Genomic DNA, 21,833 nt, shown 5'->3' on the forward strand with positions numbered 1-21,833 from the left:
GGGCACACAAAAGGCTGCATTTTCTTGTTCAGTCTTAGCATATGTTAAAAGCAATTTTTATGAGCCTGACCTGAATACGCTTTTTGATCTTCTCGATGAGATTTGCCTTCAAACCAAAGAATGTGTTAAAAAAACGGTATTTGTCTCATAGGGAGGAAGGGGGCATCACAAAGGCTCTTAGCATGGTTTCTGTGATTAATTTTATGCACCTCGATAACATTTCAAGGGTGAATACGTACCTGTTATGGCTAACGTAGGTTCTATATAACAAGGTTGAAGCTCAATCTAATTCATCATTTGGTAGCCTTCCCAGTGGTTGGGACCTGAACAACTATTTATTCTTGCCACCCATGTGATAATATCTCAGTGCAATCAACGTTGCATTTCATGTTTTTTTTTTATTATATTCTTCATGTTGGGCTCGCTTCCTTTGCCCCATTCTTAAACATATGCATTTTTTATCACACAAAGATGGTCTGAGATATTTGCAATCTGTCGCCTCACTGGAAATCTGTTACGCTGTTGTAAGTTTTATTAGATCAGCCATAATGCTATGGAAGGCTTATGGTACTGGTACCTGAACTTTAAGATTGTTATATGTCAGTCATTGCCTAATTAAATACATAATTTACTTCATGCAGATGAAATTGTAACATATTTTATTGTGATTTGATTTTGTTAAAATTCTGTTTTTAAGGATGTTTAATTTTGTACATATTGACTCAGAAGCAATATATTTGGAGGGCCTTTGCCATTTTGCACAACTGGACTGAGGAGATGGTTGAAATAGTTTACATTATCTGCTATTTTGCACATTCTGTTTGCACTGTTTTTTAGCTTTTTTATAATCGATGTAAATGTTATAATTATTGATTTACTTATTTTTTTATGATTAATGATTGATGATTGTAACGTTGTTTTTACTGCACTTTTGTATTTAAATTTAGAGTGAATAAAAATATTTTGACTGAGTTTGCTAAGCAAATATTTCACCATTTATGAATTGGATGTGTATTGTGCTGATTGTACATTCACCAGATAAACAAGCTTTATTTGTCTACACCTGTGTTGGAGTCCTTTTGTGGTGTATTTCCTGTGGTTATTGTGTGTGTGCTGCACAAGTACTTTAGACATTGCTTTCTAAGTTAGGCCTGTCTGCTCTCCACCAAGCTACCAGAGGTTGAGCACAGGCTAATTTATGTCGCGTCATTGACTTGCCCTAACTAGGATTGTGTTCCCTACTTGGAAATGGTGCATACCCCTGGCAACTAGAAACCCAGTTTCTAACCGAGGTTATCCCAGAGATTATTTCCAGTAATGTTACTGAGCTGCTGCTGTGTTACATGTATTAAAAACACATGTCACTATTCCTGAATGTTAGATGCAAACATATTTATATTTTGGACAAGTGTGTCTGTGCACTGTCAATGACCTGGCCAAAGAGGGCATGAACAGCTGAAACTGAATCATAAAATCAAAGCTGTTCTGAATAGGCTCCCAAAATCCTCAAGATGTCACTTGTTGTCCTTTGAATACTGCAATTTGTGGTCTAATATTCAACATGAGTGACCAGGAATACAAGTCCCACAATACAAAGAAAAAAAACCTGGACTGGAGCAGCACAACATGCATGGACCTTAGAAACCTGCCCACCCTAACTGTGACAATACAGGCCCCCTTGCATGTTTGTTTTGGAGCTACACAGCAAAACATGGATTGTAAAGTAATGGAATAGAATGGGGTTGCCAGAGGCTTAACTTCTCACCTGAGAGGGGATCCAGGTGTTGAGTATGTGGAGATTCTCCAATTAGGATCATGTGAAGAGGCATGTGTACAGTCACTAGCAGGAAACCACACTGCACACAGCTGTCGTGATGTGCTGGGTCAGATCTCCCAGGTGCAAGGGCAAACACATGGGCGTTGTAGGAAGTTGGCTCGGTATGTACTATTTCAAAGTAAGGAATAGTATGCACAGAGTCCAAGGGTTCCCCTTAGAGGTAAGATAGTGGCAAAAAGAGATAATACTAATGCTCTATTTTGTGGTAGTGTGGTCGAGCAGTAGGCTTATCAAAGGAGTAGTGTTAAGCATTTGTTGTACATACACACAGGCAATAAATGAGGAACACACACTCAGAGACAAATCCAGCCAATAGGTTTTGTTATAGAAAAATATCTTTTCTTAGTTTATTTTAAGAACCACAGGTTCAAATTCTACATGTAATATCTCATTTGAAAGGTATTGCAGGTAAGTACTTTAGGAACTTTGAATAATTACAGTAGCATATATACTTTTCACATAAAACACAAATAGCTGTTTTAAAAGTGGACACTGCAATTTTCACAGTTCCTGGGGGAGGTAAGTTATTGTTAGTTTTAGCAGGTAAGTAAATCACTTACAAGTCTCAGGTTTGGGTCCAAGGTAGCCCACCGTTGGGGGTTCAGAGCAACCCCAAAGTTACCACACCAGCAGCTCAGGGCCGGTCAGGTGCAGAGGTCAAAGAGGTGCCCAAAACACATAGGCTTCAATGGAGAGAAGGGGGTGCCCCGGTTCCGGTCTGCCAGCAGGTAAGTACCCGCGTCTTCGGAGGGCAGACCAGGGGGGTTTGGTAGGGCACCGGGGGGGACACAAGTCAGCACAAAAAGTACACCCTCAGCAGCGCGGGGGCGGCCGGGTGCAGTGTGGAAACACGCGTCGGGTTTTCAATGGTTTTCAATGAGAGACCAAGGGATCTCTTCAGCGGTGCAGGCAGGCAAGGGGGGGGCTCCTCGGGGTAGCCACCACCTGGGCAAGGGAGAGGGCCTCCTGGGGGTCACTCCTGCACAGAAGTTCCGTTCCTTCAGGTGCTGGGGGCTGCGGGTGCAGGGTCTTTTCCAGCCGTCGGGACTTTAGGTTCAGGCAGTCGCGGTCAGGGGGAGCCTCGGGATTCCCTCTCCAGGCGTCGCTGTGGGGGATCAGGGGGGACAACTTTGGTTACTCACAGTCTCGGAGTCGCCGGAGGGTCCTCCCTGAGGTGTTGGTTCTCCACCAGTCGAGTCGGGGTCGCAGGGTGCAGTGTTGCAAGTCTCACGCTTCTTGCGGGGAGTTGCAGGGGTCTTTAAATCTGCTCCTTCGAAACAAAGTTGCAGTCTTTTTGGAGCAGGGCCGCTGTCCTCGGGAGTTTCTTGTCTTTCTTGAAGCAGGGCAGTCCTCTGAGGATTCAGAGGTCGCTGGTCCTTTGGAAAGCGTCGCTGGAGCAGGTTTCTTTGGAAGGCAGGAGACAGGCCGGTAGGACTGGGGCCAAAGCAGTTGGTGTCTTCTGTTCTTCTTCTGCAGGGGTTTTTCAGCTCAGCAGTACTCTTCTTCTTGTAGTTTCAGGAATCTAAATTCTTAGGTTCAGGGCAGCCCTTAAATACTAAATTTAAGGGCGTGTTTAGGCCTGGGGGGTTAGTAGCCAATGGCTACTAGCCCTGAGGGTGGGTACACCCTCTTTGTGCCTCCTCCCAAGGGGAGGGGGTCACATTCCTATCCCTATTGGGGGAATCCTCCTTCTACAAGATGGAGGATTTCTAAAAGTCAGAGTCACCTCAGCTCAGGACACCTTAGGGGCTGTCCTGACTGGCCAGTGACTCCTCCTTGTTTTTCTCATTATCTCTCCTGGACTTGCCGCCAAAAGTGGGGGCTGTGTCCAGGGGCGGGCATCTCCACTAGCTGGAGTGCCCTGGGGCATTGTAACACGAAGCTTGAGCCTTTGAAGCTCACTGCTAGGTGTTACAGTTCCTGCAGGGGGAGGTGTGAAGCACCTCCACCCAGAGCAGGCTTTGTTTCTGTCCTCAGAGGGCACAAAGGCTCTCACCGCATGAGGTCAGAAACTCGTCTCTCAGCAGCAGGCTGGCACAGACCAGTCAGTCCTGCACTGAACAATTGGGTAAAATACAGGGGGCATCTCTAAGATGCTCTCTGTGTGCATTTTTTTATAAATCCAACACTGGCATCAGTGTGGGTTTATTATTCTGAGAAGTTTGATACTAAACTTCCCAGTATTCAGTGTAGCCATTATGGAGCTGTGGAGTTCGTTTTTGACAGACTCCCAGACCATATACTCTTATGGCTACCCTGCACTTACAATGTCTAAGGTTTTGCTTAGACACTGTAGGGGCATAGTGCTCATGCACTGGTGCCCTCACTATGGTATAGTGCACCCTGCCTTAGGGCTGTAAGGCCTACTAGAGGGGTGACTTATCTATACTGCATAGGCAGTGTGAGGTTGGCATGGCACCCTGAGGGGAGTGCCATGTCGACTTACTCGTTTTGTTCTCATCAGCACACACAAGCTGGCAAGCAGTGTGTCTGTGCTGAGTGAGGGGTCCCCAGGGTGGCATAAGATATGCTGCAGCCCTTAGAGACCTTCCCTGGCATCAGGGCCCTTGGTACCAGGGGTACCAGTTACAAGGGACTTACCTGGATGCCAGGGTGTGCCAATTGTGGAATCAAAAGTACATTTTAGGTGAAAGAACACTGGTGCTGGGGCCTGGTTAGCAGGGTCCCAGCACACTTCTCAGTCAAGTCAGCATCAGTATCAAGTAAAAAGTGGGGGGTAACTGCAACAGGGAGCCATTTCTTTACAGGCGTCATTTAGGGGCAACTGCGAACCCTGGCCTGGCCTGCCCTTTGCAACCCCTGGCACTGCCTTTGCGACCCCTAGCTTCAGAGTTGGCAAATTCAGTGCCAGGAATTCAGTGGCCGCTCATCCTCATGGAGGTCAGTTGGGGCTCCACTCTGTTTTCTGTCAATTTTTATTACACTAATAGTGAATAATAATATATTATTCACTATTAGTGTAATAACAATGGAGTACAATTAGCTGGAATATACCCTTTCATGGCGGCTGCAGTGAGTAAAAATGATTTTAAATGTATGTTGTGTGCGTGCTCACGGGTGAGTGTGATTATGTGAGAGAGTATGTCAGTGGGAATTTGTGCTTATGTGTGTGAGTGAAAGTGGAGGTCAAAGAGAGTGTGATTTTACTTCCGCTACCCCTGACATTTCGGTGAATTGATGTCCATGGGCCAAATGAAGCGCTTTAGATAATTGAACTGGCTGTGACAGCACCTGCAGGCCGGATGTCCATTGTAGTTGTTAACGCAAATGTCTTAATTAGAAATTATTAATGAATGTTTATGTGTTCTGAATAATGAATTTAGTAGAAAATGAATAACGTAGGGAAAAAATAATGTGCATGTTTGAAATTGTGACCTTGGAGAATGGCCAACAGTATTTTTGAATTGTACCAAATAAGTAATTAACATACATGAAAGATTGAAAACGTATTTGATTAATGTAGTAATATGTCATATTGAGAGATATAATCTATGTTCTTCAATAATTGTAGGCCTTAACTTAGCGAGTGTCTTGGCCTAGACTTGTCAGGCCTCATGCAGAAAGCTGAATTTCCTAACATTCAATGGAAAAATGCTGACAAAATGAACTAACCGTGAACTGCTCATTGTTTAATAAAATGCTTAACTGGAGCTTCTATGGGAACCGACGCACATGAGATGATGTCCCCTGAATGTATTGAAAAATGTGTAATGTGCGCTAGATTTACTTTTCCAGGACTCAAACAATGAAGACACTCACTGGAGAAGATGCAACATTTTTGACACTTGACGAGCCAGATGATGAGAACATCATAAAGCAGACCAATCAACGACATATGAACTGTGAAATATTAGAATTCACAGATTTAGTGAATAGACATTATTGGTTAGAGTAATAACTTACGACTAATTGACCAATTGGGAACTGGGGGATAGTCTGGGTGACTTTGATATAACAACGTGACAGAGGGAAAAGACTTCAGAAGATGATGGTAGGGGAGCGAGACTGCGAGACCGCAGAGGTGATTTGAGATTTTGTCACTTGGCTCATACTCTCTGATTGAGAGCCTGATGTGATGCTGATCGACTGATGACCTGAGGACGAAGACTGACTCTGTTGCTGACCCATTCCGTGGATTGGTAGATATGACAATTTGATTGAAATGTATTTTTTCCCTATTCTTTCTAGGTACCAAATGCGCTGTCTAAATAGTGTTCTTAGCTAGATGCTTCTTCTTAATTCTTGCTCCTAAATTGTTTTGCATGACGCCCACATGCTGATGCTAATCTGGGTTAGTTGAGGGTTTCCTTACATGACATTGACAGATAGCAGAGATAAATGGTTGATGGACTGTTTTGCTGAACTTCATGTCCAGGAATGACTAAGGTCCACATTTATATTACCTTTGCGCAGGATTAGCGTCATTTGTTTTTTCACGCTAATCCGGCGCAAACTTAACACAATATTTATAGTTTGATGCTAAACCCATCTAGCGTCAACATTTCCGAGTTTGCGTCATTTTTTGGATGCTTGAAACCGCCTTGCGTCAATGAGATGCAAGGTAGGCGTTCCTGTCCAAAAAATGACTCAAACACTTGTGCGCCTTATTTATCCAACTGGGCAAAAATGATGCACGGCTGGGATATATTGTGTGTGTGGAAGTTCACCTCCAGTGAATGCACATGAAAACATCTTGCTCACTACATAACGCATGGGAGATACACTGAACTGCAAGTTTTAAAATATACCAGAGATATCAGGTCAATTAGCCAAACACAAGTTTTGCAAGTCAAACAACCCAATGCAGAAAGAACCTCACATAAGCCTAGGATCCCACACAATACCACAAACACATATGAGTCACAGACGACACAAGATAAGAACTGCCATGCAAAATGACATTCCTGGTGCAAGCAACAACAAAATACTTACCCCTATTTTCTCCTTCAGCTGATCAGGGTTACGGCATCCAGCCATGGATCATGACCCAATTTGCCAACCCAAGCACAGCAGCAGAGCGTGCCTATAATGAGGCACATCAGAGGACAAGCACCATAGTTAAACGGACTTTTGGCATCCTGAAGTCCAGATTCAGGTGCCTGGCCATCACCGGAGGCAGCCTCCTATATTCCCCAGAAATGGTCTGCAAGATAATTTTGACCTGTGCCATCCTGCACAACATTTGTGTTAGGAGGAACATTCCCCTATATGAACCTGAACAACAAAGGCCTGAAGAGGAGGAGGAGGAGGATGCTGTCCGGGAAAATGAGGGGGAACATCCTAACACAGCTGCAGGAATACGTTGCAGACAACATATAGTACAACATTTTTTCCAACAATAGTCACTATCACCACTTTGTAGCGATATGGAATTAAACAGCTCACTTTATCACTCAATCATGCTCTGTGTAATTATTTATGCATCACATGATCTCTAGGAATCATAATCAGAGTATTACCTCAGGGATCATTGCAGAAAGACAAATTTGCATAATTCAGATGCCACATCACATTTGATGGGTATGAATGTACAGCCAACATCACACACAGGGGCATATTTATACTCCGTTTGCGCCAGAGTTGCGTAGTTTTTTTTAACGCAAATTCGACGCAAAACTAACTCCATATTTATACTCTGGCGTTGGACGCGTCTAGCGCCAAAGTCCATGGAGTTTGCGTCACTTTTTAGCGTGGACACCTACTTTGCGTTAATGATATGCAAGGTAGGCGTTCCCGTCTAAAAAATTGACTCCGAGGCATGTGCGCCGTATTTACACTCCCGGGCAAAAATCACGCCCGGGAGTGGGCGGGTCAAAAAAAATGACGTCCAGCCGCTTTTGCGCCGTTTTTTAGTGCCTGGTCAGGGCAGGCGTTAAGGGACCTGTGGGCTTGGAAGGAGCCCAGAGGTGCCCTCCCATGCCCCCAGGGACCCCCCCTGTCACCCTTGCCCACCCCAGGAGGACGCCTAAGGATGGAGGGACCCATCCCAGGGAACATAAGGTAAGTTCAGGTAAGTAATTTTTTTTTTTTTGTGGCATGGGGGGCCTGATTTGTGCCCCCCTACATGCCACTATGCCCAATGACCATGCCCAGGGGACAGAAGTCCCCTGGGCATGGCCATTGGGCAAGGGGCATGACTCCTGTCTTTGCTAAGACAGGAGTCATTTCAATGGGGGTTGGGAGTTAAAAAAAATGGCGCAAATCGGGTTGAGGCGAAAAGTTTGCCTCAGCCTGACTTGCCCCATTTTTTGGCGCCTAAGCTCCATATTCCCCTACGCCGGCGCTGCCTGGTGTACGTCATTTTTTTTCACGCACACCAGGCAGCTCCGCCGGCTAACGTCATTGAATAAATACGGCGCCCGCATGGCGCTTCAGAATGGCGTTAGCCGGCGTTAGATTTTTTGACGCACAACTGCGTTGGCGCAGTTGTGCGTCGAAAAGTATAAATATGGCCCACAGTTTTTATGAAATACATCTTGTCTATTTTACTTTTGAAGAGCAAATTCATAGGACCACAGCTATGAGACACATCCATGTTGCCAACATGGTCCATTGCAGCATATGTCACCCAACTATGACACCATCAATCAAAAGGTAAAAAAGTGCATCATACATGAGGCAGTGGATGTGAAATTTGGTAACAGGAATGTATGACCAGACACCTGACAGCAGTAAGTGTGACATCAGATATCTCTTCAAGGAGCATGTGTGACAAGAAGTGCAGCAAACCTAGAAATGGATAGCATGTGTGGCCCAGGTATGACAAGCAATGCTCTCAAGACATGCCCTGCGCGGTCCATCCCAGGTAATAAGTCCTGCCACTGCCATGTTTTAAGTCTCTGCCCACCCTTCTCTAGGGGGCGCTTTAAATGGACTATCTGTACCCTGGAAATCATCATCTACACTCACCCAGACTCCCATTCTGACTCCTGTGTGCTTCCCTTTTCAGTATGGCATGCCATAGTTCTACTTCATTAGCCTGCATGGACTTCAGGTCCCATAATGCACTGCCTGGTAGTCGGTAAGACCTGTAATCTGCTGTCCATTGCTTCCCATGTGAAAAGCCCGGTTGGCCCCTTATACTGGATTCTCAACTCCAGGACTTGTGAGAGACTGAAGCTGCACACACCTGTGAGCACTCGCATGCAGCCCAGCCATTTGACTCTGCCCTGCCCTTGTTGCTGCCTGGAACTGCTTAGAAGCTGACATTTCTTGAAGCTCCTTGTTGTGCATTGGAGTACAATCTATTTGTGTTTCCGAGCCCTTGTTGGATTGTGTTACAGTGCTGAGTACACCTGAAACAGCTCTTTGTTTCCACAGTGTTGTTCCTGCTTGTTCCAGTCAGACTCTGCTCACTGTTTTTCTGCCTTGTTCGTGTTTGTTCCTGACAGAGCCTGCATCCTGTTAACCAGATACGTTCCCTGTGGCTACATTTGCCTTATAGTTGGTTTCCATGCCCGTCATTTCCTCTTGGGGTATTGTGTCTGGTAAGTCTACGATCAGTCCTCAACTGCATAGATTAGTTTCATTTGTTTTCTTATTTTTTTGTACCAGGACATGTTTTCCAGAGGGCGAATCCAGCCCCCATCCTTTGTCTGGTTTTGCATGTATTCATTAGTGCCAAACAGTGACCGTGTGCTATGGCTGTATTCCTGGATTTGGTACTGTGCCTCAAGCCCAACAAACAAGGGCTGCTAATGTGTATGCAAGGACAATACATGTTTGTGCCCTGATGGTCCAGAAACAGAGTCACTTCTGCCGCCACCTTTCGATGGGGTTTGCGTGGTGACTAGCTGTGAGAATAATCTAAACAGAGGCACTGATGTTCCTTGTTGCTGTGGGAAGTTCGGAGCCCTACCCTGTGTACAAATGTAGTGATGAAACCTGCCTGTTTGTCTATTACTGATCCATAACATATTTGACCACAACAAGGTTGCTCTGTCGTCACCCTTCTGTAATTTCTGCTGTACCATTGCTGCCCTATCCCCTTGTAGGCCGTTAGCTGATCTTTGGCTTTAGGTCAAATCTGCTTTGAAGGATACCCCGTTAATTCAAGGGTTCGCTCCACAAACTCCTTACTAGACCTGCACGTAACCGTTACACAATGGAGGGCAATACTGACAAAGGGTACACATGGCCACACACTTGAACTGGACACTTTTGTGCAATGAACCCCTGGAAATATGTGAACAGATGCAGCCAGGGCTGCTGGACCACCACAGACACAGGAGGAACATAGGTAATTTACATTAGTGAAAATGTGGTGTACATAACAATGTTATGATTGGATTTGAGGCTCTGTGTCACAAACACTGTACCTAACTAACATGTTCAAATGCCTGACTCATGGGTAGTATACACAAAAGTGACCATGAAGTGGTAGCCAACATTTCATGAGATGTGAGGGGTAACATATCTGACATAGCTCTCATCAGCCGTCCTCAATCTTTCCTGTGTATTGTTTGTCATGGGAAATGTATTGTCCCCAAAGTCAAGCAAGTACACACAGCATAAGAGACAACAGATATTACAAACACATATCATGACTGATGTACCTCATTGATTGGCATCTGATGGTGATACCCATTTGTAACACATTCATACATGAACATTACGCCAAATGTATTGCATGCCGTTCCAACAGAGGCACACAAATAGTTTTAACAGTCAATTCACACACAAAACACAGAGGCCATGAATCACATATTTGTAGCGTAGCCTTGCTGTCCTCTATTGATGCAACACCTGCGCAAGCTTTAAAATTCCATTTTAATTTCCAAGTTTGTGCTGCTGTTGTGTCAGTTAAGAGAGCTAATCCTGCACAACGAAATGAGTATGATGGGCCTCAGTAGCATGGTCTGCCACATGTGCCCAAACACTAGAACACACACTGCAGGTCATACCATCCCATCTTTGTCTAGTTATAGGCTGCATGCATGTTAAAATTTGAAAAATGACGCAAACACAGTTTGAGTCAGAAATATTGACGCAAACGCGTCAAAAAATGACGCAAACGCACAATATACATCAATGGGTCTGGTGGCGCAAATATGCTAATTAGAAAATTATTAATGAACGTTAATGTGCACGTTTGAAAATGTGCCCTCGGGGCATGTCAGCCACTTATACGAAACTGTACTAAATATAACTGAAATTGTGTGAAATAGTGAAAATGTAAAAGAATAATGTAGTAATATGTCATATTGAAATGTATAACCTATGTTTTGTAGGTTCTACAAGCCTTTGGGAGACGACATCTCCACAGTTGCCAGTAACTACTTTGTTACTTTTTTCATTAAAAGAAACTGAGCTTGCCATCATTGCCCAAAAATCAGGGAAGGCCGCAGGCCCAGATGACATTCCTTCGGACATGTATAAAACAGACTTGAATAACTGGAGCCCGTGTGTTAATAGGATCTCTAACGCTGTCTTGACAAACAGATCTTACCCCGGGTCATGGTACGAGGCAATTATCGTGCCTATACATAAGAAAGGGGAGAGGGGTATACCAGGGAACTATAGACCTATCAGCCTCTTAGATAACCTACAAAAAATATTTTGCTACCAGTTACTAAGTAGGCTGAAAAAATGGATAGCGGACAAGCAAGTACTTAGCCATCTCCAGGCAGGGTTTAGGGACAAGGTCAGCACAATTGACCAGGTTTTTCGTTTTATTTCCATTAAGTGGAAAACAGTTGACGTGGATTCAGGCCACCTTTTTGTGGCATTTGTAGATTTGAAATCTGCCTTCAACCTTGTTCCACGCCAAACGTTGTGGGAAGTTATGAGCAGTGTGGGGGTCCCATGCCCCATGTTAAATATAATTAGAGATCTTTATACTGGCATTTGTGCTAGAATTCGATGGGGCACGAAAGGTGAATACAATCAGAGTTTCCCACAAACCGTGGTGTGAGGCAGGGCTCCCCTATCTTTTGAAATGCTCCAGCCATGCCGCCAGATTGGGAGAGCAAAAGATTCCGTGTCTTTTATTTGCTGACGACACCTTGCTAATTTCACAAACGGCTATTGGCCTCTCTAACTTGCTTGTGAGTTTTATGGATTTTTGTAAAGATCATGGTTTAGAAACCAACTCAATGAAAAACAAATACATGGTGTTTGGGGACAAAAGGCAAAAGATGAGGAGACCCATTTGTCTAGAGGGTGTCATCATGGAAAGAGTGGGTGCTTTTGATTATTTAGGATTAAAACTGGAAGACACACAAATGGCATGCTCATCTCCAGAAATCAGCAATGTGTTTAAAACAAAGGGCAGGTGGCATTGTGAGATTTGCAGCGAGATCCCCCAGATTTGCCATGACTCCCGCTCTGGAAATATATAAATCTCAAGCAAGGGGGGGTCCCTTTACGGAGCCGAGTTGTGGGGCCATTGCAACCTGGAGGTTTGGCAAGGGTAGAAAATTATTTTTTAAAGATGTTGCTAAGAGTTCCCCCCAGCACTCCATCCTTGCCCATCCGAATGGATTGAAATCTTTTTTCAATTAGCCAGATTGCTGCCCTAAGACCTCTGTTGTTTTGGATCCAACTCTGGTCATTAGATTCTCTCATCCCATATAGACTCGGGCTGATTAATCTGGTGAGTACCAACTCTACTACAAAAATCAAATGGTGTACTTATGTAGAGCGGACCTTCTCTACGCTTGGTTTAGGGAATTTTTGGAAGGACCCTTCTTCTATTCCATTCAGACATTGAAGGATGCATTTTGGCTTAATAATGTTCAAACTTCGTACTTTGCAGAAGTTTCGTCCTCTTCCATGACTGGCAGCTTCTTACAAATTAAATGTCATTACGAGTTTGAGCAATTTATGGACATATTACTTTCTCCATTTGCATGCGCTCTGCACATTAGATTTAGAATAGGGTCTCTTCCTCTGCGTACCCTAACCTATAAATGGTCCAACACAACTAATAGGTCCAAGATATGCCCAATGGACTGCGAGAACGAAGAAACTATGATCCACGTCCTCTTTCAATGCCCTGCATACTCTAAACAGAGGGCTCTTTGGATCATTCCCTTATGCAAACGAATGGGCTTTAGGAATTGTTCATTGGCCTTGAGAATATTCAAATCAGATCCATCTGTGCCATTGGCGTGTTCTTTGGCAACATTTCTTGAATCTATTTGGCATCTTAGATTTGGAATTTTAAATGATTAAACCCAGCTATAGATATTAGTAGTAGGCAATGTAGTTTACAGTTGTGAAGTATAATGTATGGTTAGTACTACATTTTAGATAACGCATAACTAATTTTGCACGCCCTTACTATTTCTGTATATTTATGTAATTCTTTAGGTACTCCATCTTGATGTTTTAAGATTTTAGGATTTTAGAGGATTATTCCAAATTTTTATGATCTCTTGTTTTATTTCTATTTAAAAATAAAATAAAAATTGTGCTTTTATGGTATATTCTTACTGAAATAAAGTGGTGATGATGATGACCTATGTTTTGTATTAATTTGTAGAGTTAACTTCGCCGAAGATAAGCCCTAGCCTTTCCAGGCCTCAAATACTAACGTGCTGTAGAGAAGCTAATGCGTAGCCTGACCCTGAACCACCCGATGTTAAAGTTGCTCAATGTACCGGCGGACAGGAGATGATGAAGACAATTTGATACAATTATGTGTAGAGTAGGCTAAATGTACTTTCCCAGGACTTGAACAATGGAAGCACTGACTGTAAACTTCACACTTGTATAACACACTACTCACCCGTTAGGGTCTCTAGGCGCTGTACGCATACCGCTGTGGAACCTCTCCTGGCTTTTCCCTGTGAGGCGCCTACTCCTGGGCACCCCCAGGGTGAAGCCAGGCATCCAAGCGCTGTCAGGGCCGTTGCGGAGATTAAGTAAGCTATTGCCCAGAGTGGGACCCATTAATTAGATTAGTCACCGAGTCGAGAATTATCTGGTCCAAGGGAATTGAGCACAAGACCCGCCAAGGTGGGAATTGAACCCTGGTCCCGGGCCTGATCTCTGCCTCAGGGTCTGCCGCTCTAACCACTGTGCCACACTTCTCCACTGACTGAAGAGGAACATGCAACATTTTCTATACCTGAAGTGCCGCATGATGGGGCCATCGTATAGTGGACCAATCTGCGTCTTGCGAAAGGACTGATATTAAAATTTATAGATTTGGTAAATTAAACTTATAGGTTAAAGTCATATCTGCTGACTGACTGACCAATTGGGAATTAGGGGAACGGACTGGGAGACCCTAATAAAAAGTCATGACAAAGGGCTAAAACTTCAGATGCGAGGGGAGAATTGGTGACGTCAGGAGACGCTGTTCGAGATTCTGTTGTTGGGCTCATACTCTTGAGAGCTTGATGCGTTGCTGATCTATTGATGACCTGAAGATGATGACTGACTTTGTTGCTGATCCATTCTGTGGATAGGTAGCTATGACAATGTGACTGATTAACTTGTGCCTTTTCTTCCAGGTATCAATTGCGCTGTTTTTCTAGTTTTCTTGTAGAAATAGGTTTTCTAAATTCATGTTTTTTTAAATTGTTTTAATGCTAATGCTAATCTTGGTTAGGCAGGCTTCCTAGGGGTGACGTTGACAGTTGACAGATGACTGTCAAACTATTTGCTGAACTCTGCTATTGACGCTGTGTGTTCACTATTGGCTTATGTTGGAGCATTCGAGCATATGATTCTTCAAGATCTGATTAGATTACATTATTGATGTTCATTAATGAACTCATTGTGAGCTGATTGAATAAAGTTTGATGTAACTTGATGACATAGTATTGTAACCAATAGGGAAATAAAATTGTTAAACGCTTAACCGCGTTGTGGTTATTCAGGAATAGATGGATTTGAATTGTTCTCATTAAAATGTTATTGCTTGGTTATACTGATTATTGATGCCATTGATCACTATATAATCAGGATATTCCATGCGATCCAAAAGGTTCATCGACCTATACGCGTCCCCTTGTAAGTTTACTTACTAAGGACCAGGCGTGCTAGCAGGTCCCTAGTGTTAATTCCACCAGCGCCCCCCAGGCATGCGAATATCCATTGAAAATGTATTGATCCATGAATGCGTGGGATTTTGACACATATTTTTGACGCAAACTCCGTAAGCGTCAAAAATTTACATGCAAGACAAAAAACAGTCCACAAATGAGACAGGAAGAGATGTAATAGGATATCCTGTTTACAGAAATGGTACAGTGGGTGTACTTTCACTTTGCAGTCTGTGATTTTTCTAGACTGTGTGGCTGTGTTTTGGATTGTTTCTCTGTGGATTTTGTGATTTTGTTTCCTGTGTGGTCTATATTTTGTCTTTTGGTGTTTAGTAAGTATATTTTGTATCCTGTGTAAGTGTTTTTGAGTCTCTAATTGTAGATAGATTTGTATTTGTACAGTTGGGAGTCTGTTTGTGGGTAGGATTAGTTGGAGTAGTTTGGGTCTTTCGTTAGATTAGATAAGTTTCCTTTTTTTACCTCCTTTCCCTGTTTTACCTCTATACTTTTGAAATACTGTTTTGTATGATGAAGGCCACGGCTGGGGCGCATGGGTGAGGAGAGGCTAGTGGCATTTGTGTGGCTGGTGAGCCACTTCCTCCCCATGATGTTGGAGGCTGGGGGCCGTGTGATACAGGGGTATCACACAGAGGCAAGACGGCTGCGTTGGGCAAAGGTGCTGTTCCACCTGAGGTGGATTTTCAACACGCAATGGAATGAGCACCAGCTGAAGCAACGCTAGGCTGACCTGGTGGCCAGAGAGCAGGACCTGCTGGACCACCTTGGTGTGGTGATTAGTGGCCCTGTTGGTGAGTATCAATTTGACTAATGTGTACAGTACAATGCTCTGGAGTGACAGTGGCAGATGTTATGACATGCTGCATGCAATGTTTGTGAGCATTTGGAATGCAAGTTGAACAAGCTGTGTCACAGGAATGTGATGTATTACACGTGGTAAAACATGGTAACATGCAGTCCACAGTTTTGTTGAACCATGTCCGAACAGTATTCAGAGCCATACGTACCAAGCTCTTCATAACCTTCTCTATTATCTTAGGCCCATATTTCTACTTTTTTGCGCTGCATTTGCTAATTTCTGGACACAAAAGTAGCGCACACTTGCAACATACAAATTTATTTTGCAAATTTGCGTAGCTATTGCGTCAACAAATGAAGCAAACGTGACACAAAATAAAATAGACATCTGGGCCTAAGTTCGCTGTATCCATGTGTTTAAAATAATCATTCACATGGCCAAAGACAAATGGGCCATTAGGCTACCAGATTGCACTATCACAAAACAGGGTCTTTTAGAGGCATTTTGGATTAGCCTTTGCAATCCTATCATTGAGTAGCAGGCCCTACGACATTTTTTGCTTGGGCACAATTGCCGGAACTGAGCTATTGCAGTTACCATCTGTGTCACATTGTTGCCAACCCATTTTCGAAAGTGAAAGGGTCAGCATGGGATTCCTGATCTTTGTGAATGCATGGTCACAAACTTTTTCTGAGCATGATGTTGTGCAAGAGACCCCTGACTGCTTCCATAATACCATTTTAGTGAAGAAATAGGTTGCTAATTTACTCTCTGTACACCCCGGCTGAAATATTGCAGCATTTCTACAAATGTAAACATCTCAGTATAAAGGCAGTCACAGATATGGTGGTCTGCTGATCTCAGCAGGCCAACATTCCTGTGAGTGCCGCCATTACCAAGGGGTTTTTAAATAGAGACCTACCTCATCATAATTGAAGAAGCAGGACATTTGCCACAGCATTTATCATTTGCAAACAGTGTCATTTCGGGTGTACTACCTCTGATCACCCAACTTGCTAATTGCAAGTTGCTGAATCTTGCAATGTGTGATTTACAATACCTGATATCGGTACACATGGCCCTGAGTGACACATTTCATGTGCAATGACTACACCTGTGCCCATGCATTCTGTCAACGATGATCAACTAAGACACTGTCAGCATACATTCTTTTGCAGTTTTGGAACAGAAAAGTGGCCAATCCATGTTTAGCACTACATTGTCATAATTTCACACACAGGATCCCTGCCATCATGCTGTCATAGGGGGCATATACGGCTTAGGGGACACTGACAATGGGGCATATGTAACCTACATACAAACACTGGCACACCTATTATGGACCACTGACAGCACAATAATTCCTGAAAGCAAATCAACCCACATGTCCATCACACAGTTACTCATTGTCCCTTGATGCACAAGCCACAATACCCGAGTGACTGGTATTGAAGTGCACAAGGAAATGGCATTGCATTTCTCTCCCACTAACAAATGATGAAATGGAGTACCATCTGGAATGTATTATCCACAAAATTGTGTAGTCATGTTTGGCACCACATGATTGTTAGTGCCAGAGCATGTGTGCATATGTCTGTCTATCACTCACTGGAGTGACAGTGTCAATGCATGTTTGCAGTGGTATGTCTGTTGGAGTGTCTACATGCCTGATGTGCAGCTCTATCATATGAAATGTCACACACAGTGATTTGTTGTTCCCACGTTTGTACATTGATCAGACATTGAGCATATATCACCCTTCCATGTTTTACAGGTGGAACAGCCGCCTACACCATAGGTGAAGTGGCTCGATTCGAGGACCCAGGCATATCCGGTAAGTGTGAAAATGTTTGTCCTGTGTTTTGTTTGCAGCTGTTGTGTGATTGACTCCTGTGTGTTGGACTCACTGCAAAATATGATTAGCTGGCACGTGATCTGATATGTGACTTGACAGGAGGTTGACATAGTGTTCCATGTAAGAGTTAGACATTCATTGGCAGAAAGTCATATATTGGGAGTCTAGTGCTGCGCAATTAGCATGGGCAGGTGAACAAGGTGATTTGTAGTCACATGTAGGCCCACATTTGATGTGGATGTGGCCCAGTGTCATATTTTAGTCAGCAAGTCATACCCTAATTCACACAAAACAGTGATGCATCAGTTTTACACACAAACTTGCGAATCCCTGTAATGTAATGAACATGTAGGACTGTATGGGTGACTGTGCCCCAGCATCTAGACCCACATGTTGTACTCCATTTACGTGGCACTTAAGTGATATGTTATAGACGTGCATGCAGGTCAAGGCCAGATGTGTGCTTGCATCAATGTGGTTGATTTAGGAAATGTGTCAGTGAGATCTGATGTTGATTGTTGTCCACAAATAGAAACATGAATGTAGATGTGATTGACCAATGGTTGACTCACACCTAGTTGGCAGGCCTCCTTACCTGTGTCACACTGGCTAAATCCATGTACAGCTGGACAAAGCTTTGTGGTTGTCCTTGACATTTGAAAAATGTATTTCATGCCCATCCCCCCTGAGGCACAGAGTTAGGGGGAGAAAATATATGTAGCTAGGTGTGATGGTCACAGTGTAGATGACAGACATGCAATTAAAACATTCATGTGATCTAAACTGCAATGACCCCTTATGATTACCAACTGCATATCATCCTGCCAGTTCCATATACAATTCACAGGTCTTGTGTGCCTTGAAGTTGATCCAGAAGATAGGGATTAGTTGTCCTGGCACATGTTGAGTACTTGCAGCATTTGTAATGTGACCAATAGCACTACATATTCAGAGAACAGTTAATTTGGTACACACCTTGTTGTGCATTGCTTTGCAGTTAGATAGTTGATGGGTAGGCTGCGTTGGCATGTCATTCCTCAGGGACATTCTATAATCTGTACTGTGATTTGGACTGCATGTGCTATTTGTGAGTAAGTGTTAGATTATCATCTGTACACGTATCACACAATGACACTAATGTTTGCCTGTCTCTTTTTTTACAGCTGCCCACATGAATGCCCAGGAAATGCGTGAGTTTCAGAGGCGGGCAGTGCGGTACAGGCACATCCTCGATGTGGAGTCTGGGTACCCCATGATGGGAAGGCGATATCGGCAAGAAGGAGCCACAGGTGCATTGAGGGCTTTTAGCCAAGGGGGGCCAGCATTGGACACATCAGCCGCCACCACACCGACTGCAGTCACAGTGGACACTGGGATATCAGCCACTCCAGCTGAACCCTCAACATCATCAGTACAAGGCACAACTGCTGCACCATGTGTACCACCACCTCCCACCACGGCACCAGCACCTTCAACATCGAGTGCAACACAAACCACCACAGCAGGTGTTATGGGCATGGCAGCATTGCGCCACCTCCAACGGGACATGCAACGGATGATGAGGCGCATGGACAGTCTCCAGCAAGAGGTATCCCGCAACAGCAGGAGACTGAGGTCTATCAAAAAAATTCTGAGGAGGGCAAACCTTTGAGTACTTTGTTCCTCACCCCTAATTCCGTCCCCTCCCTCCTCTTTCCTCATACTGTTTTTTAGTGGGTTTAGTGATAGGTTAGAGTAGGCTATTAGTTTAGTTAGGATAAATGGGTTGGAGGGAGTTGTATTATTCCATGTTGGTTTGTGGGTTGGGGTTTGATGTTGAGGTTTATGTGTATTTAAAAAAAAACAAAAAATAAAAAAATATATATATATTTGTTCAGGATTAGTTATTATGTGTTTAGGTTAGTATATGTTGTCCTACACGTGTCCCGTCATAGAAGGGGGGTGGGGGGTTGATGTTTAGAGTGTTTAGTTACATGTGATAAGTAAGGTTAGCATAGGGTAGTTAGGGCCAGTTGTGGGTAATGTATAGTTAGGACAGGTTAGGTTAGTATAGGTGTTTGACATAGTTTAAGTTTCCTTTCATGCATATAAAATGAGGTTTTATGTACTCCTTTACGGTATGTGTCATATGCTTGGGGATCTAGGCCTTTGCATGAGTGTACAGTGTCAAATTTGAGTTTGCCTGTGTGTTCAATCCTGCATCCACATCCCATTCTTGACATGGTTATTCCCACTTCCAAATGAGCTGTCACATTGGCAGCTACAGCAAAGCTACATGTCTATGCATTTGCCATCCATTGAACCCAACACTCAAGGTAACTATGGTTCCCATGTTTTGTAGAGGTAGGTGTGATTTTAAAGCTGTCATTGTTTGAGTCCTGTGTTGGAATCTTGGGCACTGTGGGACGTCTGCCTGCAGCCTGATGTTCAAGTGAACCCTGATAAACTGAGTGGTGTCATAATCTTATGAAGTTCATTATACATAAATCACAGCTATGATTTTTTACATTGTACTCCCAGGTGACGTTATTGTCCAAACACTTGTACACATCCATTCCTACTATATGGCATGGGTGTGGGATTTAAGTGTAGAGTCATATGTCACATAGACAATGATTGTCTTGTAGGGGATGTGGCCAGCATTGAGTTTCATATTGTAGATACTTTGGGCCTGAAATATACATTTTTTACACAGCATTATACTGTTTGTGATGCTTTAACTTCAGAAATAAGCCACAAACAGCACAGATGATAATAAAATCCAGACCCTTGTGCATAGATATCAGCCCACATTCTTTCTACACTATTGTATTGACATTCTGTGGCCATTGACATGTTACATGCATCACAAAACGCCTGCACAGTTGATGTGTCACATTACACAGAGACAAAGTGGCTGTGTAGGTGCTGTTTATTTTAAAGGGCTGTAGTGCAATATTTACATAGTCCAGGATTGTAAGTCCATTAGTGTGACGCAGTCTATTGTGATGCAACACAAGTGCAATGGTGATGGACATGTTGTGATGGAGTGTCATTCAGTGCAGAGGAACATGAATTGGCAATTAGGTAGTGAGAGACAATTGCAGTCCACAGTGGTAAGGTAAACAGTGTGTTGGAGAACAGTGCATGTTACCAACTGTAGCAAGACTGGCATGTTATCAAGCACAGGACATAGGAAAATCACTACCCATGTGGCATGGACTGGTGCTACCGGGTACTCCTACGGGTGAAGGTGATCTGTTCCAAGTCTTCATCTTCTGATGTGTGTGTAGTCTCCTCTGCCCTTGGTGGTGGTGGGTTTGAGGGGGCAACACACTTCAGTGTTTGGAGAAGTGGACTCAATAGTTCCACAGTTGGCACCTACTGGGAATTCAAAGGGCATACCTGCAGCAAAGAGGAGATGCTGGTTATTGAATATAGCAGCAACATCGCTGTGGTAGACAGCCAGGTCGGTCCTGAGAGGGTCATGATTGTAGTCACGCATGCAGTGAAATGTTTGGGATGCCAGATGTTGTGGCAACTCCCTCACTGCGGTAGTGAAGTCCCTCACGCACTGTTGTAGTCCTTGCAGTAGTGATTGTTGGACTTGCATGGCTGCTGACTGTTCTGCGGATGTCATCATGCACATGCGCATCCCCTAAAGGCTGGCCGCCATATTTTGCATCCCCACCCGCACCTCCTTGGCCAGCTCCCGCTGTACTCCCACAACTGTCCTCTCAAAGGTGGTCCCAGTGTCACAGTCCTCAGCTGTGTTTGAGCTGGCAGGTCATCTATTGGGGTGGTGGGTGGGTCCTCTGTGATGGCTGCTACATCTGTGCTCCTCCTTGCGACTGAAGGTGGGGTCAGGAGGGTTCCCAGGACATCTTGGAGGGTTTCCTGGCTAACGGTTGTCAGCTCGTCCTCCATGTCATTAGGGTAGTCCAGGACAGGCATATCCACAGGAGAGCCATCATCCTCTGCAATGAGATATTGTACAATTAGTGTGTCTGTTGTGGCAGTTGTAATGTGACATCACTGACTTCCTAATAGTGGAACATTGTAATCTGGGTTCCTGTTCATTGTTCCTGTCATTGATATTAGCATTCTCACAGCCCTATGTCCCACCTGCATGTCACGTGTAGTGTGGGCAGTTTGGGGAATTGTCTCTGTCACATCCTCTAGGTGTAGGTTCTGTCTAAATTGTGTCTTGCCACCTTCTTGTCCTACTCAACCCTCCCTCTACTCCCATTAGCATGGTGAGCCCTTGCAATGCCGGTTGGTGTTCTGATGCCACTTGCACCACACATCTGCTACAGCATTTCCAGCAGC

Source organism: Pleurodeles waltl, chromosome 12 (assembly GCF_031143425.1).
Source record: "Pleurodeles waltl isolate 20211129_DDA chromosome 12, aPleWal1.hap1.20221129, whole genome shotgun sequence".
Classification (NCBI taxonomy): domain Eukaryota; kingdom Metazoa; phylum Chordata; class Amphibia; order Caudata; family Salamandridae; genus Pleurodeles; species Pleurodeles waltl.